Source organism: Canis aureus, chromosome 3, assembly GCF_053574225.1.
Source record: "Canis aureus isolate CA01 chromosome 3, VMU_Caureus_v.1.0, whole genome shotgun sequence".
Lineage (NCBI taxonomy): Eukaryota > Metazoa > Chordata > Mammalia > Carnivora > Canidae > Canis > Canis aureus.
Genome location: NC_135613.1, coordinates 30296772 through 30311074, shown reverse-complemented (window position 1 = coordinate 30311074; position 14303 = coordinate 30296772). Strand labels below are relative to the sequence as shown.

Sequence of the window (14303 nt, the reverse complement as noted above, 5' to 3'; positions counted from 1 at the left end):
TTGTACTAGAAGTTCTAGCTAATGTAACAAGACAAGAAAAGGAAATGCAAAGTATATAGATTGAGAAAGAAGAAATAAAACTGTCTTTGTTGGTAGATGACATAATCTTCTATGTAGAAAATGTAAAAGAATGAACAAAAAAACCCTCCTGGAACCAGTAAGTGATCATACTGAGGTTGCACAGCACAAGATTAACACACAAATGCCAATCATTTTCCTATATGCCAATAATGAAATTAAAAACACATGACTATTTCCATTAGCACTCCAAAAATGAGATAGTTAGATATTAATCTATCAAAATTTGTGAAAGATCCACATGAATGAAATCAAAGAATTATGTAAATAAATGGAGAGATTCTCCATGTTCACATATAAAGAGATTCAATATTGTCGAGATGTCAGTTCTTCTCAACGTGATTTATAGATCCAATGTAATCCCAATCTAAATCCCAGCAAATTATTTTGTGGATAGCGACAAAGTGATTCTAAAGTTTACACAGAGAGGCAAAAGACCCAGAATAGCCAAGTCAATACTGAATGACAAGAACAAAGTGAGAGGAACAACACTATCCAACTCCAAGACTTACTATAAAGCTACGGTAATCAAGATAATGTGATATTGTTGAAATGGACAAATAAATCAGTGAAACAGGATAGAAAGCCCAGATATAGACCCATATAAGTATAACAAACTCCATCTTTGACAAAGGAGCAAAGGCAATACAATGGAGCAAAGACAGTCTTTCCAACAAACGGTGTTGGAACAATTAGACATCCACAGGCAAAAGAAAGAAAGAAAGAGAAAAATCTAGACCTATATCTTCACAAAAATCCAGTAAAAATGGGTCCAGATGTAAATGTAAAATGCAAAACTATAAAACCCCTGGAAGATAACACAGGAGAAAACCTAGCTGGCCTTGGGCATAGCGTTACTGCACCAAAGGCAGGATCCTGAAAGAAATAACTGATAAGGTGGATTTAATAAAAATTAAAAATCTCTGTCCTGTGAAAGGCTGTCAAGATAATGGGAGAAACGCACATCGCATAAAGGGTTTCTGTTCAAAGTACACAGAGAACTCTTCACACCCAACTACAAAAAAGCAAACAACCTGATTAAATGGGCCAAAGACTTTAACAGACCCAAGAAGAGATACAGATGGCAAATGAGCACATTAAAAGATGCTCCATATATCTGTCTTCAGGGAAATTAAAGCAGGATACCACTACATACCTATTAGAATGGCCCAAATCCAGAACACAACAATACCAAATGCTGGGAAGATGTGGAGCAACAGAGACTTTCACTCATTGCTGGTGGGAATGCAAAATGGGGCAGCCACTTTGGAAGACAGGTTGGTGGTTTCTTACTGGACTAAACGTGCTCTTACCATATGATCCTGCAATCATGTTTCTTGGTATTCAGAGTGGCCACAGAGAAACCAGCACATTGTTGTTTAGCTTTATTCATAATTGCTAAAACTTGGAAGTAACTGAAATCCTTCAGTAGTTAAGTGGATAAACTGTGGTCCATCTAGACAAGGGATTATTTGGCAGTAAAACGAAGCCATCCATCAAGTCATGAAAGACATGGAGGAGCCTGAAATGCATATCACCAAGTGAAAGAAGCCAGTCTGAAAAGGCTGTGTACTGTATGATTCCAAGTATATGACATTCTGGAAAAGGTAAAACTATGGAGACAGTAAGATCAGTGGTTGCCAGAGCTTTGGGAGGAGAGTGGAATGAATCAGCAGAGCACAAAGGATTTTTAAGGCAGTGAAACTATTCTGTAAGATAGTACCATAGTGTAGACATGTCATTACACATTTGTTGGTACCAACAGAATATACAAGACCAAGAACGAGTCCTAATATAAACTGTGGGCTTTGGTAATGATGTGTCAGTGTAGGTTAGCTGATTGGAATAAGTGTATCAGTAGGGGATGGCAATGGTGGGAGAGGATGCATGTGTGCCGGGGGCAGAGCACTATGGGAGATCTTTGTACTTGCTGCTGAATTAAGATGTTAACTTAAACTGCTCTTTTAAAAAATTTTTCAGGGAAGCCCCGGTGGCCCAGTAAGGTTTGGCACCGCCTTTGGCCCAGGGTGTGATCCTGGGGACCCGGGATCGAGTTCCACATCAGGCTCCCTGCATGGAGCCTGCTTATCCCTTTTAAAATAAAAAGGTTTTCTTTTTTTAAAAAAATATTTTTTTTATTTATTCATGACACACACACACACACACAGAGAGAGAGAGAGAGAGAGAGAGAGGCAGAGACACAGGCAGAAGGAGGGTTCAACCACTGAACCACGAAGTCATGCCTTAAAAAGTTTTTCAATTAAAAAAATGTAGTTAGGACTTTTTTGGAGTGGTGGAAATGTTCTACATCTTGATTGTGATGGCCTAAGCATTAGTCAAAGCTCATTGAAATGATGGACTTTGTTTAATATAAGTTAAATCTCAATAAGGTTGATTTAAAAAAATAGAATTGTCCCTCAAGTCTGCTTCCCTGCCAAGAGCCAGTATTTTATGAGCAATATGTCCTATGGCTTTGGCTACAGCCGGCTTGTTTTGGGAAAAGATGGGTTTGACACCACTTTTGTCATAGCTCCAGACTTGGAGGCTGTTTATATTTTAGCACACAACCCATCAGAATCGGAAGGCTCCCAGGTGCCAACTGGAGTTCATCACACAGGCAATGTGTGTTGCATCCTCCCAGAAACTGCATCTAGAGGACAGAGAGAGTGGAAAGTGGGCACCAATCTCAAGGTCAAGGAGCAGAGGGGCCAGGTGGAGGTCACTCCGACTTAGCTGTTTGGCCAGGCTTGCTGAGCCTGGCTATGCAGTTCCTGAGTCCAGAGACTGTGAGGGAAGTGGCAGGTAGTGGGGTGGTGGTGGTGGTAGGGGTGAGCACAGCTTCCTGAAGGCACAGACAAATCCCAGGAGCAACAGTTTGTAGTTGGGATGTGAAGCGTATGCTTTAGAAATCTCTAACTGGGCATATTTGGGACGGTTTTACGGCAATGGTAGGGGCTTGGCATGGGGCAGGTTTTAGCAGGTGGCAACACCCTAGGAGGTGGGAGATGGCAGTGTGGATGGTGCAGGCAGCAAGACCTCTGCATGTGTGCAGCTGCCCCTCCAGCTGTAAGGAACAGGTGTGGCCAGGACTCACTGAGCACTTTCTAAGGGCAGCTGGCAGGGGCTTTACATTTGTCAGTTTACTCCAAAGAGCTGACATGTGAGCCTACAGAGCCCACCCACAAGTGTAACTATGAGAGTCCCAGAGCTTTGCCTTAGGAATTCCTGACTAGCGGGCTGGGGTGCGGTGCTGTGGCTGGGGCCCGGGGAAGGGGGCGCTCCTGCACCTGCACAGCCCACAGGTTAGGGAAACAAATCAACCCTGAGAACAGATGAAGGGGACAGACCCACAGGCCACTTCAGAGGCAGACCAAGACCTGTTCTTGAGCACAGGCCAGATGTGAAATGTAAAGGGGAGCAGAGAAGGAACTCTCCAGAGCTCTCAGCCCCGGTGACTCAGTAGAGTAATTCACAATGATAACCATACAGGTGTATTACCGAGTGCCTATGTGAGCCAGAGATGCTGTAGATAAGGAGTGCTTAGATAAAGAATTCTAATTATAGTCGTCACGAATCCCCCCGGTGGGGGTGATGCAGAAGCCAAGTCTCCCTGAGGACACATGGCCTGCCCAAGGTGTTCAGGCAGGACTGGAGCCAGGAGCCGCCCCCTCGTGTGGGTGGGCTCCTGATTCGGCAGGTGGGAGGCGGCCAGGTGTGTGGCGAGGCAGATGCACCTACATGCAGAGAGCTGCCTGACTATCCCGAGGAGGCCCCAGCCCAGAGCCCAGCCCAGAGCTTGGGGATGGGACATGGGGCTCAGGGGGTGGTAGATGCTGGAGCAAGAGGACTGGGGTCATCTGTGTGCAGGCAGGTGGGCCCTGGATGGATGCACCGCGGAGCAGAGGGAGTGGTGGGGAGGCATAGGGGAGGCTTGCAAGGGGGATTGTAAGGAGATACACAAACCCTGGGACACCTGGTGGCACCTGGACCTGGCCTTCGGCTCAGGTCATGATCCCAGAGTCCTGGGATGGAGACCCACATCGCTCTGGCTACTTGTGCTCTCTCTCTCTCTCTCTCTCTCTCTCTCTGTTAAATAAATGTAAAAAAATGAAATCTTTTTTAAAAAGGAGATATAGAGATAAAGAGCTTCCAAGACAGGCAGCAACTAAAAGAATATGTGACCTCCAAACCAGCTCTGCAAGAAATTTTAAGGGGGCCTCTTAAAGAGATAAAAAGGAGATATATAAACACATGTTAATTCCTAGACCCCAGGAACCCTCTGTTACCTCCCGTCTCCCGGTCTCACCACTCTGTCCTCTCTTTTCTGTTCCTCTCAAACTGTCAACCTTCTTAATTTCCTTAAATAAGCTATAGTTTGTTTGTTTGTTTATTTATTTATTTATTTATTTATTTATTTTTAAAGATTTTATTTATTTATTTTTCGAGTTTATTTATTTATTAGAGAGAGAGAGAGAGACATGGGCAGAGAGAGAAACAGGCCCCATGCAGGGAGCCTGACGTGGGACTCTATCCCGGGTCTCCAGGATCACGCCCAGGACTGAAGGCGGCGCTAAACCGCTGAGCCACCACAGCTGCCCAATAAACTATAGTTTAGATAGAAACTGTCCATGAAGGCTGAGCACAAAAACCACACCTGGATTTTTTACTTTTAAAAACAACCCAGAGGGGCCTGGGTGGCTCAGATGGTGAAGCATCTGCCTTCAGCTCAGGTCATGATCCCAGGGTCCTGGGATAGAGCCCAAGTGGGGCTTCCTGCTCAGTGGGGAACCTACTTCTCCCTCTCCTCCCTCTCCCCCTGCTCTATTTCTCTCTCTCTCTCTCAAATAAATAAATAAAATCTTCTAAAAACAACAACAACAAAACAACCCAAACCCAAGCAAAGTTGGGGCTCTGATTTTTAAGCTCACTGTTCCTGGCACTCTGGAAAGCTACCATTTGGGGTGAGTGTACTGGGTGAATGTGGACCATGCTCCCTGGAGCCTATGTGGCCAAAGCTCACCCCACAGCTCACCCCCTGTGTTCAGGGACCATAAGAAGCATGGTCAGAGAAGACAAGCAGGAGGTCTGAGTCTTCATTTCCTTTCTCAGCAAGGAGCCAGAGCTGGTAAGTGCAGGGCCTAATGTGGCAGGAGGGGGCCAGGGGACCAGGAAGGAGTTAGAAGTTGGGGAAATAGTTCTTATCAATTTTGTGGTTCATCGGTTCCTTCCCCCATGCTAGGACCCCCTCAATACTCTTTGGAGTCTTCAACTTTCTTGGCTAGTTAACACAGGAAATCTGTACGTGCTGAAATTTGGATGGGATGGACACTTTAAGATGTAAATAGAAGTTGGACGAAGTTCACAAGGTAAGAAGCACAAGACGAGAAGCAGTTTTGCTGTAGCCCAGCAATCACCCAAACCCCCATGTCTCCATGGGACGTGGTCTCTCCAGTGCCTGCCCCAGGGGACTCAGAAGCAGTTATGGGAAAACTGCTGGATCTGTTGGTCCACTTCCAACAAAATCTCAGGTTCTATCCTCTGAAAACCTGGAGCTGGGCTGGAGCAGGAGGAAGCTGGCGGAGTGTCTCGGCCAGCTCAGCAGCTTGGGCTCCCCAGTTCTTGATTCGATTTCTGTGCAGAGACTGATTACACTTGACTGGTTGCCAAACATCCTATTTTGGTGACTGTGCTCATATGACTGAGTTGTGATAACAAAGATGCCTTCTTTTCACACCAACTGAGTCATGAATACGGATCTGATACAGATATTTTTGGTGTGGGTCAGAATTTTGCTCTGTTTCTAAATGTTCCCTTTTCTTCCTTTTAAAACCAGAGGACATGAATGACAGGTACTGAAAGCTCCCGCCGAAAGAGAGTTGTGGACAGCTTTGATTTTGGGATCTGTGGTTCCCCCCCTACCCCCAAGGGGGGGGGGTCCAGAAAAGCCTTGTCTCCCCTCCTGTCCCCTTGTCCAAACACAAACTTTCCACAGGACTCTTCCTGTGCCAAATGTTCCCCAGGGCTGCAAGTCCCAGTTCTGTGACATTGATTGAAAAACATGAAATCAATCACAACATTTATTAAGTATGTAAAATGTTGTACAACTCCAGGCTTTCAGCTTACACGCTGAGGAGTAAGCAGCATTAAATTAATAACTTCTGAGACCGTGGGACCCCAAAATAGCCAGCAGATAAGCCCCAGGGAAGAGCAAATGAGTCCATGTGATCTGTTATTTGTCATTCACAATTTAAACAAACTACTTGATAATGCGAACATCTCAGTTAAGATGGGATGAGCCTCTCAATTACAGGTGGAGTTATTAGTCAGGACCAGACCTGACCTATGAATTCTTCGGCAATTATAGGTGACACTCAGTTCTGGGAAAGGGGAGCACGGTCCTCTGGCTGGGTGCCCTCCTGAGCCCAGGGCTGGAGCAGCGGCCCCGAAGCACTGAAGCCCTCCAACGTCTGCCTTGGCGGAGGTGGGTGCTCAACGAACGCATTCTCGGGGTGGAGGGGGGATTACTGAGCAGCTCAGACTGTTCTGGGCAAGCATTTTGGAATGTCTTATGTGCCTTTTTTAAGTCTTATTTTTACAGAAGCAGGTTGTTATTGGCAACCATTGAAAAGATGACTAAATAAATCAATGATGCAGGCGTTGTGCTGCCCGGACTGGAACGAGGACCCGGTGTGTTTCCATTTCTGTAGTTGGCAGTCACCCTCCACGCCCTCAGTGTGCAGGAACGCTGGGGACCGTCCCCCGCCCCACCAGCCTCTGGGACTGAGAAAGGAGGACCGTTCCCACGGACAGTCATCCTGAGGGCTCCGGCGTGGAAATGTTAGCCAAATGTGCCTTTTCTCGTCCTCACGCCTCCTTAGTTAAGGACATCAAATGTCAACTCCTCACACATGACCTTAAGTTCAGCTTGGTTGCAGTATGTGCTCTGGGCAGGATCGTGTGCAGAGGGCCCTCCAAAGCTTCATAAGCCGTCTCCTCTTTCCTCGGCTTCCAGAGCTCTCTCCTAGTAGAGGGGAGAACAGGCAAGCACTCGTCCTGCAGAAGGAGGGCCGGTGCTCCTGTTCCTGGGCCGCCTTTCTCCAGGAGGGCCTCTGGGACCTAAAGATACTCTGTGCCCTCTGCTCCAGGTGTGGCAGGAAAGAGCATCATTCGTGCAGGACTCCTGAAGCAGCCACTCGGGGCCCTCGGGGCCTTTGTCAGGCATCTGATATCTTCACCAGGAGGCAAGACTTTCAAAGCCTGATTTGCTCTTCTGGGCAAGAGAACACAGCACTAAAGGCCAGAATTTGGCTTAGCAACTGGGGATGAACAGGTAGGTGTCTGCAGCTGAGGGAAGAAGCCCCTTCCTGCCTACCTGCAATCACACTCTATGAAAGCCTGATCTATGGGTTCCTTGGTCTTCTTTGGGTGGTGAATGCCTTTGAGGAGTCGGCAAAAGCCCCAGCCTGCCTCTGGAGTGCTGCCCCTGGGCAGACTTATGAGATTCCGCTGCTAAGTCCACAGCACCCTCTGAGCACACCCTTGGTGTTCCAGGACAGCACTGTGGGATGGAACTTGCTCTGCTGCCCAACATGGTAGCCACCAGCCACACGTGGCTACAAGCATTGGGAAGGTGGCCACTGCAGCTGAGAATTTCACTTTCTAATCCTATTTAGTGTTAATTAATTTATACTATTTGATCAGCGGCAGGTGCCTGATGGCTACTGCCCTGGAGAACAGTCCACTAGAGCACTCTGGGATTCAATTCAGAGATCTTTGGCAAGTCAAAAATTCCAGTGTATCTCTTTGGCTTGCATTTATTTGCACATTGACTTTTACCACTTTCCACTTAGGGTCTGGGAGCAGGCGGGTCCAGCTAAGGAGTCTGGAGAGTGTCAAGGATGGTGTAACCATGTTTGTGCCCTGTGTGCCAGCCAGCCCTCGGGTGGAGGGCTAGCATATCCGGGCCCTTACAACCTGTTGATGGAATTGTAGAACTAGCTCATGTACATTTGTCATATACATGACAAAAGTCAGACATTCTAGGAAGCTTCAAGTTTCCCCTGATAACAGTGACACTTAATCAAATAGGGTAAAATCTTTTGAGAGCGATGCTAACTTTTTTATTCTACCTTTTTGGGGGGCTTCATGGAGGAAGGAGGGGCTTCTCTTGTGAGTTTGCTTAGGAACTACAAATATCTTTGAAGGAAAAAAACATTTAAGGGAAACACTTCCTGCCCATGTTCTGTTCTAGCAGCTTGCTAACCAGCCACCATGAGATGGAAAGCATAGAGGATGGCGCACAGGCACGCCTGGTGGGTCAGCCATTGATGATACATGCCAGACAGTGCATCTATATCGGGGTAGACAGAGCTTTCAACCCCCATATGCCCTCAGACATTTCAGGGCACTCTTTTCCCCATCATAACCCTTCCTCTGATCCAGGGAGTTCAATGTCTCTGCTCTTGAGCCTAATGCAAAAGGACATCAGGCTGTGACCTTCTTTGGGGCCATTCCTCCTGCTGAGCCCCACCAGCCTTCCCATCACCACATTCATTCTGAATTCTAATATCTTAGACCGTGGGTTCCCCATGACCTAGCTGGACCTAGAATTGACAGCACCGGGGGGGCTAGAGCCTTGCACTACAGTCAGAATACTTCCACCTTCGTCATGGACAAGTCTATCTAGGGAAAGAGCAGATGTCATCTGGTAGCCACCCTCAGAGCACATCTCTGTGATGCTAGCACCAGGCAGCCCCTTCTGCTGTGCCCTGGGCTTATTCAGGTTCCTCTGTACAAGTGACAACTTGTTCTGTCTTCTCTATATGAAGAAGAGTGGGATCCTGGTGGATATGGTGAGATGGGCCTTACATAGGAGAAGAGGTTTGAAAAACATTAGCCGGAGGGCCTTGGAAGAACCTGCGTCTGGTAGCCCCTTCACAGTTGTGGGAAGGGTTGAGCAACTGACTTATGAAAATGTTCAGCCCAGCTGGGCCTGGATAAGATACTCATCGGACGCAGGTCACCATGTTTATCCCTTCTTTCTTCTTCATTCCCCTTACCCTCTGAATCTTCATTGAAGCTCAATCCCTTATAGACTCTTCACAACAGACTCCTGCCCAACACTGGTAGTGAGCTTTTCTCTTGTGCTTATTTGTCGCCTCATCCTGGCAAGGATCCTTAGGTCCTCTTGCTTCTTGCTGTAGGAGCCCATTGGGCTCCTCTTTGGGAGAAGGGAGCCCTGCTTGAGGAGAAGGTGGACTAGAAGATGGTAGAAGTTGGTGTGACCTAAAATCAAAATGTAATCACTGAATTTTCTGGTATAATAAGCTAGATCTTCCATAGTTCAAGTGACTGACCATTGGCCAAGCGTGTGTGGACTTTGTCACCTATTGCTGATACTCTATTGGGGCATCTCAGAGATGTAAGGTTGCAAACGGTACAGTTGGCAGTGGCAGGATAAGCTCTCTCTTCCTTTCCTTTCTGTTGAGGATTATATAGCTTGGCTAGGGAGCCAAGATTTTAGTGCAAGAGGTAAATATAAAGTAGGATGCCAACAGTGTGGTAGGGTGGAATCTTCTTTCCCACCCCATGGTGGGCATCCTGTCCTTGAAGCATCCATGCATGGCTGGAGCATGGCATCAGGAATGACCACCTTACAGGGACATTGTACCCAGTGATGGAGATCAGCTCTGGTCCCAGCACCAGGGACCCATCCGATGGTTCTGGTTCTTGGGGGTGTTGTATACTGTCTAAGATTCTGGGTCTTAGATTGACCTTTCTTTCACTTTGAAATTTTGTCCAGAGTTTAGTGTTTGCATAGTGTTAATGGGAAATGAAAATCTCCTGCAATGCAAGACTCTAATAATGAGAAAAAGGAGAATTAAAAATCCCTCCTCAAAAAGGGGGAGCATAACTTCCCACTCTTTTTTTTTTAATTTTTTATTCATTTATGATAGTCACACAGAGAGAGAGAGAGAGAGAGAGAGAGGCAGAGAGAGAAGCAGGCTCCATGCACCGGGAGCCTGATGTGGGATTTGATCCCGGATCTCCAGGATCGCGCCCTGGGCCAAAGGCAGGCGCCAAACCGCTGCGCCACCCAGGGATCCCAACTTCCCACTCTTGAAGTGTGACTGCACATAGTGACTTTCTTCCAAAGAAGACAGCGTGGAGACAGGGACAAAAGAGGAACTTTACAGTAGAGAAGGCTGATGAACATGCCTAAGCCAGGTTTTGAGGTTGACATCATCAGGTATAAATCATGTTGCTTGTAGGTTGATGTGATGAGAAAGGCACTTTGCCTCTGGGGTCTTCCTTCCAAAACCATAACCCCAAACTAATCATGAGAAAAACATCAGACAAATCCCGGTAGAGGAATGCTCCACAAAATACCATGCAGGACTCCTAAAAACTGTCAAGATCGTCAAAAACAAGTGAAGTCTGAGCAACCGTCACAGCCAAGAGAAGCCTAAGGAGATGTGATGCCTAAAAGTCATGTGGGGTCCTGGATGGGATCCTGAGACAGAGAATGGATGTTTGGCAAGGAAATTCAAATAAAGTATATACTTTAGTTGACAAAAATGTATCAATGTGGGTTCATTACTTGCACACTAAAGTACGATACTAACAATAACTGGAGAAACCAGCTGTGGGGTATATGGGAACTCTCTGAATCATTTTTACATTTTTTCTGTAAATCTAAAGCTGTTCTAAAATAACATGTTTATTAAAAACACTTCCGTTCTTCTATCTAGAGTAGTCAAAATCATAGAGATGAAAGTAGATGGTGGGCATGGAGGGCCAATACAGGTGGGGATTGGAGTTTAATAGGGACAGAAGTTCAATTTGGGAGGATGGAAAAGTTCTGGAGATGGATGGTGTTGATGGGTGGGTGCACAACAGTGTGAATGGATTTACATGAACCATTTACTTAAAAATGATTAAGATGACATATTATAGGTTACATGCATTTTACTACAATTAGAAAAAAAAGTTAAATTCCCTTCTTCATAATCTTTCCACAGTGTGTATTGTGGTCTGGCCTGGAAACCTGCTTATACCTGCCCTCCAGACTCTGGGCTCCTTGTGGGTGGTCTAACTTAGAGAACAAGACTACACACACCGCCTCATACGACAAAAGCCTGGGTCAACCAGACATCTCTGCTCTAGCCTATCTGTGTCCTCACCACCCTCATGAGCAGAGCTGCTGTCTGGTCAGTTTCAAAGACCCCCAGTTTCCTGAGTGCATCCAGTGGGTAGAGAATGGGAGTCTTCAGTTGGTCTGGAGCTCTCCTTTGAACACAGTCGGGGAGGACTGATCAGGGAGGCCTTTGTGAACATCTAAGAGTCCTCCATGGGTGTTTGCTAACTGGAGAGACATGTTAGGTTGATGTGTGCTGGGCTCTGCCACCCTGGATTGGGGAATGCCCAGATATCCTCATATGCTTGCCCTTCCCTATTTTCTCCCAGTGACTTATTTCCACCATGTCCCCCGAATTTCCAGCAGTGTCCCCCCTGCTGCCTTTCCCTTGGGTGACAGCTATCCACTATGTTCTGTGGCAGATTTCCCCTATGCATGATAAATAGTCCTTATTTTCTTTTCAAGAGTCCCACAGCCAATAAAAAGCAATAAAAAGCGAAATGACACACAAATTATATCCCCAAAGAGCCATAAAGGTCTAAGATATTGCCACATGTGATGATCAGATGAGATTCTTTGCCTTTAAACAAATAACCCTCGTTAACAAAGACAATTCAAATGAAGAAGGGGTGGGGTCTTTTGGAAATGTGGAGAGGGTGGGCTGGTTCGGGCTCACCCCAGACACTGGCGTCTCTGAATGCTTTTAGAGTGAGCCAGAAGGCTTCCTTTAGCATGATGGGATGTGGATCAGTGACTGTTTTGTGCTGTAGCAAGTGGCAATGTCACTGGTCTGGATGTCAGTTTAGTTGGGATGATGTTTCCGCAGCTTTCGGAAGCCTAGAGAATCACTCACCCCTGCTTTGTGAATCCCATGATTGTAGGGAGTGGCCACCCTCAGAATCAATCACGGAATGTTAATAAGAACCAATATCTAGACCCCAGGCCCAGAGATTCTGATTCCATTGGTGTGGGGAGGGAATCCCAGCATCTGTGCTTTGAAAGCAGGTGCCTCCAATGTACAGCCAGAGATGTAAACCTCAGGAATTCCAAAGCCTGAACCTCACACAGAAGTAGAACTTTGTAATGTGCGAAATTCTCTGTTCTGTAAGATGCTGGCCTGTTGTCTCTGCTCGTCATTGTCCTCCAGCACAGAAGCGCATGGTCTTTTCTCCTTCACCAGAGGGGAGGCGAGCAATAGGAGAAAGCAGCAAATTCTGCCCAGTGAGAACTACCTATATCAATTTTTTTTTTTTACCTATATCAATTTAATTCCTTTCTACTTGCCAGGATATCCAGCACCTTCTCAACGCCCCCCTGCACCTGCCCTGTGTGCTATTATTCTTATCCCCTGGGCATAGAGGGGAATCAAGTGGCAGCGTGAGCCCAGGTCTCTCCCACACCTCGCAGACCATAACCGGTTTGCACTGGGATCCACAAAGCAGGCATGGGTGGGTCCCAGAGGGAGAGGCAAGAAATGTCTGCGGAGCTGGGTATTCACAGGGTGAGCCACGGAGGAGGCTTCAGATGAGAGGCTGGTTTGGAGGGTCTGAAGGCTGTCTGTGCATCCAGAGAAGGGCTGGGCGGTGGAGCAGCAGGGTAGTGTGGTCCTCCAGAGAACAGGGGGTGTATAGGGATTGGGACATACTGAGTGAGGTCACCAAAGTTCATTTGGAATGTGAGCAATATTTTGCATCTGACTTCCCAAAATGCTTTTCTAGAATGATTTTGTGTGTTGATACTGCAGGAGTCACCTTCAATCTCTTGGTGGGAAAGCAGGCAGCAGCAGCTATGACACAATGTCAGCCCCAAATGATCCCCCAAAGCACAGATGCTATTGCTGCCTCTGGTGCACAGTCCCCTCCCCAGATCTCATTTCCCATGTGCTGCAAGCAGCGTCCATCATCCCTGAGAGTGGTGACCATCACATTTGTGCCATCGAGGTGACCTTGTCCCAAGCCCATCACTCATGCCCGCACTGGCATTTACGGCTGGCTGTGTCTCATTCATCAGGGCTGTGGTCTGGGCTGACAAGTTCAACTTCCCAAGGAGCTGCCGAATGAGCTCTTACTTCTGCCCAGCAGGGCACACAAGGAGCAGGGCCGCAGGAGGGAACCCAGTGGGCATCGTTGGGAGGAAACGCAGATCCTAAACCAAGCCCCAAAGAGAAACATCAGAGGCTACTCATAAGGGAATCAGGGCTATGGTTCTGTAATACCTGCACCTCTGCCTCCCTGCCCGTGTAGGTATGTGGTCAACTGTGGAGCGAGCCTCACATCCAGATGATCTTTCCATCCAGGCACATTCATATAACCTCTTAGGTCAAGAAGGGGACCTGGGCCATTTTAAAATTCCAACCAGGGGCGCCTGGGTGGCTCAGCAGTTGAGCATCTGCCTTCGGCTCAGGTCGTGATCCAGGGGTTCTGGGATGAGCCTGCCTCTCCCTCTGCCTATGGCTCTGCCTCTCTCTGTGTCTCTCATGAATAAATAAAGTCTTAAAAAAAAATAACATAAAATTCCAACCAGGGCTGAAACAAAAAGACATTCTGGCATTTCCACCACTAGACACCCACTTTGCCAGGGCCCCCCATACCCGGGCACTCTTGTTGAAATGCCTAGAGAGGAGCCAGGAATAACTGAGCAAGATGTTACTGGTGTGTTAGAAATGTGGTGATCTCCAATATTTCTGCCTTAGCTGCAAAAGCTGGAATTTTAGACATGTGTCAGGCCACCTAGAGGATTCCAGCCCGGAATGTCAAGGCAAATGTGAGGAGCATGAGCACAGAAAGGGGTTGAACGTGACAACAGCTGACAGGGGCAAGTGCTATCGTCACTTACCGGCGTGGCTGTGGGGCGTGGGGCTCCAGGGTGCGTGGGGTGGGCCCACCGGGAGCAGGGGCGCAGCTGGAGGTGGGAGTGCGGGTCCCGGTGCTGGCGGGATGTCAGACCAGCTGGTTCTCTCAGACTGCTAGTTTGTGATACAGGCTCTGCTACTTTCCCTTTCTTCATTCATTCGTTTCTATTCATTCATTCATTCATTCATTCAACAAATGTGTGCATATCTTGGTAATGTTTCATATTAGATTTAAAT

General features: G+C 47.2%; 1 long non-coding RNA gene across 4 annotated transcripts in view; it reads left to right on the top strand.

Moving 5' to 3' along the window:
* The window catches only part of LOC144310479 (uncharacterized), a 46310-nt gene that overhangs the window by 17939 nt on the left and 14068 nt on the right, over window positions 1–14303 (top strand). For 2 of the 4 annotated variants that reach the window (XR_013376204.1, XR_013376201.1), the window contains exons 2-4: window positions 5124–5203; window positions 5318–5444; window positions 6443–7408. This is a non-coding gene — a long non-coding RNA (uncharacterized LOC144310479). Of the gene's footprint in view, window positions 1–5123; window positions 5204–5317; window positions 7409–12307; window positions 12437–14303 lie in introns of those variants that run through there. The other 2 variants (XR_013376202.1, XR_013376203.1) reach the window with 2 other exon arrangements.